Below are 12,242 nucleotides of genomic sequence, written 5' to 3' on the forward strand. Positions count from 1 at the left end.
AGAGGCTGGGAAATTTAAAATCAATAATCATTTAAACCTGGATTTAAAAAAAAAATCATGGTAACTATTAGCTTAGCTTAAAACCACCACTGTTTCAGTAATATTAAGATATTCTGTATCCAAACAACTGGGTGCCATCTTTTTTGAAGATCTTTTCACATTCTTATGAATTTTGTTTCTGCCACTTTTCTTGTAGAGAATTCTATATCTTAAAAACGTCCTGCAGAGAAACAATTTTTCTTACTTTTCGTGCTTTTAGCAATGAAATTAAATTTGTACCCAATAGTCCCAATTCAACAAACCATCTTTTTCCTATATTAATCTGACTAAAATGTATCGTTAGTATTGAGCAGTTCCATATAATCTCATAGCATTTCCCTACTCAAAATGAATTTAGTCCCACTAGACACCCCTCAATCCTGATACCATTTCAATAGTACATCTCCACAACTTTGATATAAACAATAGACAATAGGTGCAGGAGGAGGCCATTCGGCCCTTCGAGCCAGCACCGCCATTCAATGTGATCATGGCGGATCATTCTCAATCAGTACCCCGTTCCTGCCTTCTCCCCATACCCCCTTGTCCCATACCCCAGATATTATTTCTGTAGCAAAGTACAGGAGCTGGGTTGAATGGGGAGGATTTCATGCCTGGTTCAGGTGGACATTAAGTGCCTCTAATTTTCATTGCCATTGAAGGGAGGGCTGTTATGGAGAGTTGTAAAAGTAGTACTGACATTGGTATTTAATCTGATGGCTGTATTATTGTTTTCAAGGGAGACGTGAACATCAATATTGTTTTGGAAGTAAAATCTAATATTTTCCTTCATTTTAATTTGAAGGGTTGCATGGGTGTTTTTTTTGTGTAATGAAGTTTATGTTTTCATGATGAACAGCGGTAAACACAGTGAAACGTGCTTATGCTGTATTGCGACTGAGGATAACTATATGTTTCTTCCTCACTACATGTCAGATGTAAATTTGGGGTTTTGGTGTCTGCTTAAAGACAATCCAAAATGGTTCAAAAAGTAGAAGCACCCAAGTTTTGAAACATTTCATCACACTAACTTATCTTACTCGTCTTACATGCCCAAAATTGCAGATCATATAACTCCTTAAACGCAACAATCACCAACCATGATTGACACTTCCTATATGCTGCTCTATTTCTTTCAGTCCCAACATGTGCTTTTCATCTTTAGTTATTACTGTTCGAGGCATGTAAATGGCTGTCTGCTCTAGTCCAGGATATAGTTATGACAGATCTGCCTTGCTTTCAATTATGAGTCAGTCTTAATATTTCTGTATGGGATCTTGTAGCTGTGTCAGTATTGCAGCTGATTTATTTGGTTTGAAGTCAACTTTTTTGTCCAAATTCTACACCTGAGATGTACCAAACAAGATGATTTTACCCAGCTCATGGAAGATCTGGTCGACTTTCTTCAAGTAGCAGTTGACAGCCTTATGTTTAATTATTGCAAGGGAGAACTAGCACCACTAACTATGTCAACTTTATCCCAGCCTAAATCTGCAAATACAGCTTCCCAAACAGGCGGGATGGAGGAACTTGGAATGAAAGGCTCCTTCTCTGAGTTAGATTCATCGCTACTTGTGGTGAATATTTGTTTCTTTTAGTAATGTACGCCCCAGGTCACATTTTTATGTCCCTATGTTCTTTTATGTATTTTAGTATCCAACAATTTACCTTGTATTCACTTGCAAATTTTATTCCCCACTTTATCTCACACTTACTTTCTAGATTGAGTTTTATTTATCAATTTGTTGACCACCTTCAATTTAACACTTTTCTTCTCACTGCCAGAGGTGGAGGCCAATATAATGATGGCATTTAAGAGGCTTTTAGATAGACACATGGATGTGCAGGGAATGGAAATGGATCACATGCAAACAGAGGAGATTAGTTTAATTTGGCATCATGTTCGGCACAGACAGTGTGGGCTGAAGGGCCTGTTCCTGTTCTATGTTCTATTAATCTGATGCTGTTAAACTCATGTCTGTATATGATTGGAAAGGAGTTCTGAGAGACAGGATTAATTTACACTTGGATGAACGGAGTTAATCAAAGATAGTGGGGAGAACCTGTTTGACCAATTTGATTGAAATTTTTTGAAGAGTTAACAACATTTATCGATGTGGCCTGGGCTGGATTTGTCTTCTTTGGAGCAGAGGAGGCTGAGAGGAACTTTATTGGGATATACAAATTATGACAGGCAGCGATTAGGTGGATAGTAGGAAGCTTTTCTCCCAACTAAAGGTTTATCAAGCTACATCGGTTTATTATTGTCACTTGTACCAAGATGTAGTGAAAATCTTTATTTTACTTGTTATCCCGACAAACCAAACGTTAGTACATCAGGAAGTGCAAAAGGGAAAATAAGCAAAGTTCATAAGTTTACAAAGAAAATCCAGGTTTAAAAAAAATGCAAGTCTGCAAAGAGGTAGATTGGAAGATTAGGAATTCATCCTTAACATATGAAAGGTCAATTGCGGAAACGTGGTTGCGAGAGGGATGTGACCGGCTGCTCAATGTTCCGGGCTTCTGATGTTTCAGATGTGAGCGAGAGGGAGGCAAAAGAGGTGGACTACTTGTGCTACTAATCAGGGAGACTGTCACAGTGTCACTCCGAGAGGACATACTGCAGGGTTCATCCACTGGGGTGGTATGGGTGGAGCTTGGAAATAAGAAAGGTTTGAACACTCAAATGGGGCTCCCAAGAGCAAGTGGGAGATAGAGGAACAGGTATGTAGACAGATTATCGAAAGATACCAAAGCAACTGGGTTGTCTTAGCAGGTAATTTTAACTTCTGAATATTGAATGGTACTTGCTCAGTGCTAAAGGCTTAGATGGGGCAGAATTTGTGTGGGGTATTCACGAAGGTTTCTTGCATCTGTATGTGGCTAAGCTAACCCGAGAAGGGAACACATTGAACCTTATGTTGGGAAATGAGCCTGGCCATGTAACTGGTGTTTCAGTGGTAGAGCATTTTGGGGATAGCGATTACAACTACATACATTTTGACATTGTTTTGAATAGGGAGAAGGCTGCACCTTGCAAGATAGTACTAAATTGGAGTAAGGCGAACAACAACTTTTTTTTAGGCAGGAGCTTGGGTGGGTACACTGGGAACGGTTGGCCTGGCTCATGCGCAGCGGAAGCCGAGATGCGCAACGTGGCGACAGATGGCTCCTGCGATGCACAGCAGAGTGAAACGTCCCAGTGGGCGGGCCGACGGAAGCGAAGGGGGCCACCACGAGCAACCGCCAAGAGCAAGGAGGGCTGTTGTGAGCAACCGCCGAGAGTGTAGGAGGACAGCCGAGAGTGAGGGGGACTGTTGAGAGCATAGGGGAACGGCCAAGAGTGAGGTGGACCGCCGAATGTGCAGGGGGACCCGCGCCGCCGAGAGCAAGGAGGGATCCACACCACCAAGAGTGAGGAGGGATCCACACCGCCAAGAGTGAGGAGGGATCCACACCCCTGAGAGTGAGGATCCACTCCACTGAGAGTGAGGAGGGGGGTAGGGCTGAAGGTGTCCTGGTTGGGTTGCTCCTAGGCCTGGCCATCCACGAGTCAGGGCGCCAGGCGGAAGATGGCTCTGCCCGAGTCGGGACAGAGTTACGTCCGTGCCCGGGTGGTATTAGAAAGGGTACATGCTGTCCAGGGGCATCCTGGGTGATTTCCAGAACTGCTGGGCACTGCGGGAGGTGGAATGTAGCCTTAGTAAGGATGGGAAAATAGTCATTTGAGAATATTTGTTTTGCTTGTATTGTGGTGGTGGGTTTGTTTTGAATAATTTAGTATTATACATATTGCAAATAGCTGAATAAATTATTTTTGGGGACAAAAAAAGAGAGTGAGGACGGCTGCTGAGAGCAACCCAGCGGGGGTGGGGGGGGGGCACTGAGATGGAAGGGGCGACCCGGCAGGATCTGCCTGCTGCCACGTTTGATGGCAGGCCTGGTTCACTGTTGCGAGCAGAAGATTAGACGGTTCGATTAACTTTTGTAACTTTGTCGGTGCCAGAAACTTGGCTACTCTTATGTACCGATGTATGATTTTACCGGATGGTATGCAAAACAAAGAATTTCACCGTAACTAGGTACATATGACAATAAAGTATCATTGAATTGTTATTGAGTAATTCTACATCTGACGTGGGAGTTGTTTAAAGACCAGTTGAACAAAATTTAGAGCTGGCTTGTACCAGTGAGGAGAAGGGAGAAGGAGGCCAAGGTAAGGGAACATTGAATTACCAAAGATGGCGTAAATTTGGTCAAAAAGGAAAAGGAGTCGCATGCAAAGTTTAAGAAGATAGAATCCGACAGGGTCTTTGAGGAACAGAAAGAAAGGAGTAAAGAACTCAAGTGAGCAACAACGGGCCACAAAATTGCTTTGGTGAGTCGGATTGAAGAAAATCCCAATGCTTTTTACACCTTTATTAAATACAAGAGGGTAGCCAGGGAGAAGGTAGGACCACTCAAGGATAAAGGAGGAAATTTGTGTTTTGAGTCGTGGGATGTAAACGAGGTACAAAATGAGTACTTTGCATCCATTTTCACCAAAGAGAATGAGATGGAAGACAGTGAGATCAGTGTGGAGAATACTAGTATGCAAGGGCATCTTGAGATTAAGAAAGAGGAGGTGTTAGGGCTCTTGAAGAGCATTACGGTTGATAAATCCCCAGGACCTAATTGGATTTATCCTAGGTTATTGATAGAGGCAAGGTATAGTGGGTGCCTTAACAAAGATCTTTGCATCTCCTCTAGCCACAGGCAGGATCCTGGGGGACTGGAGAGTAGCTAATGTTGTCCCTTTATTTAAGAAGGGAAGTATAGAGAACCCTGGGAATTATAGGCCAGTGAACCTCACATTTGTGGGGGAGAAGCTATTCGAAAGGATTCTTCGAGATAATATTTACTCCCATTGGGAAGAGAATGGGTTAATTAGGGACAGTCTGCGAGGCTTTATACATGGCAGGCCATGTCTTACTAATTTGATCAAGTTTTTTTGAGGAGGTGACAAAGGTGATTGTTGAGGGTAGGGTGGTGGATATTGTCCACGTGGATTTTAGTGAGGCATTTGATAAAGTGCTGATCCAGAAGATTAAGATGCACAGGGTTAACAGTGACTTGGTCAGATGGATTCAGAACTGGCTTACTGATAGAAGACAGTATTGTGGTGGAAGGACAATATTGAGGCTGGAGGTCTGTGACCAGTGGAGTCCTGCAAGGATCAGTGCTGGGATGGGGTGGGAGCTGCTTTACGTCCTCGTCGTCCACCCTGGGTAGTTCTACAGAACTGGCAACATTTGCAGCAAAGCGTCAACTACGGTACTCTGAAGCACCAATTGCCACTTTTGATTGTTGTAGTTGACATACGAAAGAAGAAGTAGTAGTGCTGGGACCACTGATGTTTGTGGTATATAACTGACGGACATAAACATGGATGAATTGGTTAGTAAGTTGGCAAATGACACCAAGATTGTTGGGATCGCAGACTGCGAGGAAGGCTGTTAACGTACACGGTGGGATATAGATCAGCTACAGAAATGGGTGGAGAAATGGCAGATAGCATGTGAGGTGTTGCACTTTGGGAGGCCAAATGTAAGGGGAAAATGTGCAATTAATGGTGTGACCCTTAACAGTATTGATGTACAGACAGACCCTGGGGTTAAAGTTCATAACCTCCTGAAAGTGGCTACAGAAGTACATAGAGAGGTAAGAAAGGCATACGGTATGCTTGCTTTCATAAACCAGGGCACTGACTATAAGAGTCAGGAAGTCATGATGCAGCTTTATAGAACTTTGTTTAGGCCACATTTGGGGTATGGTATGCAGTTCTGGTCACCCTATTTCAAGAAGGATGTGGAGGCTTTGGAGGGTGCCATGGGGATTTACCTGGATTAGAGGGTAATAGCTACAGGGGATGTTGGACAGACATGTATTGTTTTCTCTGGAAAGCTGGAGGTTGCGGGGAGACCTGATAGAAGTATTTCAAATTATGAGAAACATAGATAGGGTGGACAATCAGAACTTTTTTTCCCCAGGATGGGCACAGACATTGAGGGACAAAGATCTTGTTCTTATATTGTAATGTTCTATGTTTTATGGTCCATTCGAGAGTCTGATAACAGTGAGGAACGTGTGCTTGAATCTGGTGGCATGTGGTTTAAAGATTTTGGATCTTCTGCATGAGAGGGGAGAAGAGACAATGACCAAGATGTGAATGGTCCTTGGTCATGTTGACTGCTTTCCTGAGGCAGCATATAGTCTAGATGAAGTTCATGGAGGCAGTCTGCTTTGTGTGATGGGCTATGCTACATTAACAACTCTGCAATTTTTTAATGGTCTTGTTCAGACCAGTAGCCATAGCATAGGTTTAAGGTAAGGGGTAAGAGATTCTGAGGGGATCTGGTGAGGACCATTTTCATGTATGTGGTTGGAATCCAGGTAATATTGTCTAAATGGATGGAGGAGGGAATGTTCTCACGTTTAATAAATATCTAGATGACAACATAAATCACCCAAGGGATGGACCAAGAAGGCTATGGACCAAGTTCTGATAAATGTGATTAGTATAATTTGCTTTACTGATGATGGGCCGAATGGGCTCTTTCGATGTGCTGTATGCATATATGATTTTATGTCACTGATTTGTTACATGGTAGTAATCTTCCCTCATGTCTTGTGCCTGCATGAGTGCAACTGAAGAACTTGATGCCGTCCATGTGAGGAAGCCTGCTGAATGGCACCTGATCCAGCGTCCTTTCCTCCACCCTAGGCAGTCACTTCCTCCATATCTGATGAACAATAGCTGCACTGCATAACACGTTCAAAATGTTCCGCTGTTACTTACTGAGGACACTCAGGCAGCACCTCCCAAGCTTGTGCCATCTACCACCAAGGACAAAGGCTGCAGAGGCATCGAAGGCCATCACCTGTAGATTGCCCTTGAAACCATAGACCAACCTGGTTTGGAAATAGGTTGTCATTCCTTCATTTTAACCAGGTCTAAGTCCTTGAACTTCCTCCCCCATAAAATTCTGAGAGTACTGTGTGTTTAGCAGGAGTTACAAGAGGGAGCTTACCACATCATAAGGACACAACTCTTGGCATTTCCCAATGCTACTGCGATCTAAAAATTAAATGTTGTACCAAATAGCAATTTGCAGAGACAAATCTAAAATGAGAATAAGAGCCCCATTAAATAAACAAACAAAATTATAATTGAATATCCTCTGGTCTGGTTAGATTACATATGTGTTTTATGAAAGTATCTGGGGAGGAGACAATAGACAATTCAACAATTTAGAAAACGCATCATGAACTTTTCCTAGCCTCGTGCAAAAGGTTGCAAATTAAGTGCCGTGAGGGCGGTGGCATTTTTAAACAGAAACACCAAATTTCATTTATATTGTATCTTAACAGTGAAATGTCTGATGCTGCCAATCATGAGTGATATCAGACAAAATATGATACAGCATCTTTGGGAAAGATGAGGTCAGATGACCAGATTCAAAAAGAGAAAGTATTAAATCAAAATGTCACTGAGCAAATATTCTGCAGACATAACTGAAAAGGAATTTATTGACTAGATCTTGCATGAGCAGGGTAAAATCGCCAGGAACAATAGCAGAAATATAAAATACTTAATTTGCCTCAGTTGTTACCATTGTGATCAGCTGAAGGTGGCATATTAAATAAACTAATAAAATCCATAAATGAAAAGCTTCAGTTCTGATTCCCGGCAAGCAGCGCGGTCGGAGCCAAGCCTTCCAGTAGGCCCGGCTCGCCCACTACGGACGTCGACGGGGCCCACGCCACAAGAGCGAGGAGGGCCCTGCGAGTATCCGCCGAGAGTGAGGAGGGCCATCGGAGAGCTACCTGGCGGGGGGACCGCCGAGAATGAAGAGGGGACCCAATGGGGCAGCCGAGAATTAAGGGGGGACCCAATGGGGCAGAGGGGGCGGCCGAGAACGAAAGGGGGACTCGGCAGGGGGGAGATGGGGCCTGCTGCCATGTGTGGCGGCAGGCAGTAGATGGGACTATTTGGTGAACTTTCGTAACTGTCGCCGCCAAGACTTGGCGACACTTGTGCACTGCCTAGGTGAGGTCTGCTGTATGGTTTTACCGGGTTGTGTGCAAAACAAAGCATTTCACTGAACCTCGGTACATGTGACAATAAAATATCATTGAATCATTGGATATACTGCCATATTAAAGAGAAATCTAGTGAAGTTTCCAGTTGAAACATTATTACTTGTTTAATAATTCATAAGCTAAAGGTATCATGTTGTAAGATGGCAGATATTTGTACTGTAGGAGCAACAGCACCGTTGGCGATATATTGATGTTAGGAACCCTCGCCATACGGGAACAAAAGTAAAAAGGATTAAAAAATTAATGATGTGTAGTAAACATCGATTTCAAAAGAAACATCTTGCTTGATCAAGCATTGAATTATTTGACAATGTAACAGAGAATAGCCTAGGGTAATGTAATAGGTGTAATATATCTACATTAACAAAGCAATTGAGAACAAGTAACAGGACTGATAGCTAGCCGTAAGAGACTGCAGATGCTGGAATCTAGCAGATAAAGGAGAGCTGCTGGTGGAAATCAGTGGGTCAGGCAGCATCCGTGGAGAGAGATGTGAAGAGTTGACGTTTCAGGTCAAGACATTTATATAAAGGGTCACCACCGGATAAGTCAACTGTCTATTTCCCTCCACTGATGCCACCTAACCAGTTGGGTTCCTCAGGCAGCTCCTCGTTTTTTGCTTCAGAACAGATAGTTATCTGGCTTTAAGACAACAAGTAGTGAGTGAGGATTAATCAGTTTCTGTGTAGGAAAGAACTGCAGATGCTGGTTTAAATCGAAGATAGACACAAAATGCTGGAGTAACTCAGAGGGGACAGGTAGCATCTGTGGAAAGAAGGAATGGGTGACGTTTTGGGTTGAGATCCTTTTTCAGGCTGATCAGTCTGCTTGCATTATTGCAAAGCCATGTGCAGGCATCTTTGATCACCAGGCTCATCAGTGCTCAACTTAGTTGAAATCGATTATTGATGGTGTCACAAGTTTGGCGCATTGTCCCAGCTGCATTGTGAGCTGTCACAAAGATCCTAACAGTGGACATGTAGCACCCGTGTGGAAGTATTTTCGACAAAACGTGCAGGTGCAATGCAGGTTGAAGTCAGGGATGCAGACTCTAGAATCTGTCACAAAGGAAGGTAAAATAAAACTTTCCTTAGTGGCAGAAGATAGAAAGAGATCCAGTCAGGACTGCGACTACTGTAGCTATTGCAATAAGAGCTTGATTATCCAGCATGTCTCACATTAAACCAATGCTAATAAAACAATATGTCAATTAGTCCATGAAAACCCACCTTTCTGCAACTCAAAACAAATTAGATTTGTGATCTTTGACCTGAGGCATTAACTCTGTTTCTCTTTCCACAGAAGGGGGATTTCCATTGGGCAGCACAGTGGAGCAGCGGTAGAGTTGCTGCCTTACAACGCCAGAGACCCGGGTTCCATCTAGATATACAGGTACTGTCTGTACAGAGTTTGTACGTTCTCCCCGTTAACTGTGCAGGTTTTCTCCGGGATCTCCGGTTTCCTCTCGCACTCCAAAGACGTACAGGTTTGTAGGCTAACTGGCTTGGTATAAGTGTAAATTGTCCCTAGTGTGTGAAGGATAGTGTAAGCGTGCGGGGATTGCTGGTCAGCGTGGACGCAGTGGGCCGAAGGGCCTGTTTCTGCGCTGTATCTCTAAACTAAACTAAACTAAACTGAAAGGAGGCGTACCTGGTGTACAGGGAGTCAGCACTGGGGAATGTCTGGTCCATGTGGGGAGTGTCAGATCCATAGAATGTTACTGTCAGGGCAGTGTGTGGTCCAGAGAGTGTCAGTGCTCGGGGAAGTGTCTGTCTACAGACAGCCAGTGCTGGAGTGATACTACAGCATCGTAGTCTCTGTTTTTTTGTAGTGATACAGCGAAAAACTTTGTTTTGCGTGCTAGCCAGTCAAATCATACTACAGATGAGTACAATGAAGACTTAAACAAGTGCAATAGATAGTGTAAAGAGCAAAATAAATATAGTGCAGAATATAATATTACAGCAACTGAGAAAGTGCAGATAACAAAAAAAATGCAAGGGCCACAATGGGGTAGGTCAGTAGATCGGGATTACACCCTTAACTTATGAGAGGTCCGTTCAGTAGCAGGGAAGAAGCTGTTCCTGAATATCAAGGGAATAAAGGGATTTGCGTTTGTGCTGAATATTATTGCTGAGTTAGAAGACCAGCCATGATCTTCTCAAATAGAGGAGAAGCCATCAGGGTCCAATGGACCAGGCCTGTTTCTACTTTGATATTCTTGGCAAACAAGCTATTTGCAAGCAGTGATGGTCTGGGTTTTGCAGAAAGAGACCTTGCGCAGATGTTCTCTGCTCAGACTCCGTTACCTCACACATACCTCTGTTACCCAGCTATACTGGGTCTGCAAAACTGAACCTGCCATCTTAGAGAAGTGTGGATTTGACTGACAAGTTCCTGCATGTTTCCAGAGTCTTGTTCAACGTAACCAAGTCACGTGGACTGACCAGAACAAGTCCTCCCCACAAATCCACTCAGAAAAGGGCAGCGCAGCGGCGCAGTGGTACAGTTGTTGCTTCACTGCGCCAGACCCGGGTTTGATCCTGACTACGGGTGCTGTCTGTATGGACGTTCTCCCTGTGATCACATGGGTTTTGTCTGGGTGCTCCGGTTTCCTTCCACATCCCAAAGACATACATGTTTGTAGGTTAATTGGCTTCTGTAAATTGTCCCTGTAGGATAGAACTAGTGTATGCGTGATCAATGGCCGGTGCGGACTCGGTGGGCCGAAGGGGCTGTTTCCACTCTATCTCTGAAACTAAAACATTTGGCTAATGGCAAAACCCGGAGCCCAGTTTCACTGTCTGTCTAAGCTGGCATGCTTTCACAATGGTATCGAATGTCCCTGACGTTCAAAAGCAAACAAAAACTTCTACCGTTGAAATTAATTATTAAAAGTATTGCTGGAAGCATGAACCTAAGCAAATTTTGGACTTCCTCATTTGGCTATACATTCACCAATGTTTCGAACTTGCCTGTAGAAGATTGAATGTTAAAGAAGTGAATAGTATGCAAAAGCAGAGAGGGCAGTCTTGCATATGTTGCTACGAAACCCAATTTTGCTCGCCAGATATCTTGGCAATTGCGCATGAATCCCTATTTGTTCAGATGTGTAAAGCTCGCTAATATCTTTAGGTATTTCACGGTTAGCAAACTGTAACAGTACACGGTTTTACTGCTGATTTAAAGTTCGTATTCAGATAGTTGCTGAGGACCTGCAGAATGCCATTTGACCCATCGAGCCTTGCCTACACCTGAAGTGCAGCTCCCACACTGACCCATTTGACCCATCGAGCCTCGCCTACACCTGAAGTCCAGCTCCCACACTGACCCATTTCTCTTGATTTCTGAGGTATTTAAAAAGCGGATTGCAGGGTTTTGATCCCCAAGGTTCACCATTCCTCCCCCATCCCCTGTTGAGTTTCTCCAGCATATTGTTTGTCGATCCAGATTCCAGCATCTGCAGAGTATTGAGTCTCGTATTTAGATACCTATTGCCTCCCTGAGATGAGGAAACACAGTAGCTGAATAGTTACAACTGTGAGTGAGAGGAAAATGAAAGAGTTACAGCATTTAGAATAAAATTTCTCCTCATCTCAACAGGCCAAAATGGCCAATTCGGAGCCCAATCTCTTGCCTCGTTATTCAGGGGACATATCCCCCGCTGCATCTGCCCAGTCCAGCCACTCATCTGCTTAAGATGTTGTAAATGTACAACACACTTTTGCTAAACAAGAACATTGTGAATGAAGCTATACCATTATCCCACTGAATTCAGAAGGTGACTCCTAGAATTCTACACGATTTGGCAGGTTATTCACAGAAAACCCTTTAGATTTGTGCCCGTGTTGCTATTTATCTTAGTGGTCTGAATAGCCACATTTGTGCAGTAAATTGCTTCTTGTAAATGAGGCGTTCAACTCTCTAAAAGTCCTGTCTCATTCCGTTGTAAGTTTTGGCATCCGCTGCAAATGTAATGCCCTGCAGAGCTATTGCATTGCATTTGCCAGGAACAGCTGCCATTCATCTTGTGGCATCTTGATAATGCATGTGTCTGCCGA

This window comes from Rhinoraja longicauda, chromosome 13 (genome assembly GCF_053455715.1).
Source record: "Rhinoraja longicauda isolate Sanriku21f chromosome 13, sRhiLon1.1, whole genome shotgun sequence".
In the NCBI taxonomy this organism is placed as follows: domain Eukaryota; kingdom Metazoa; phylum Chordata; class Chondrichthyes; order Rajiformes; family Arhynchobatidae; genus Rhinoraja; species Rhinoraja longicauda.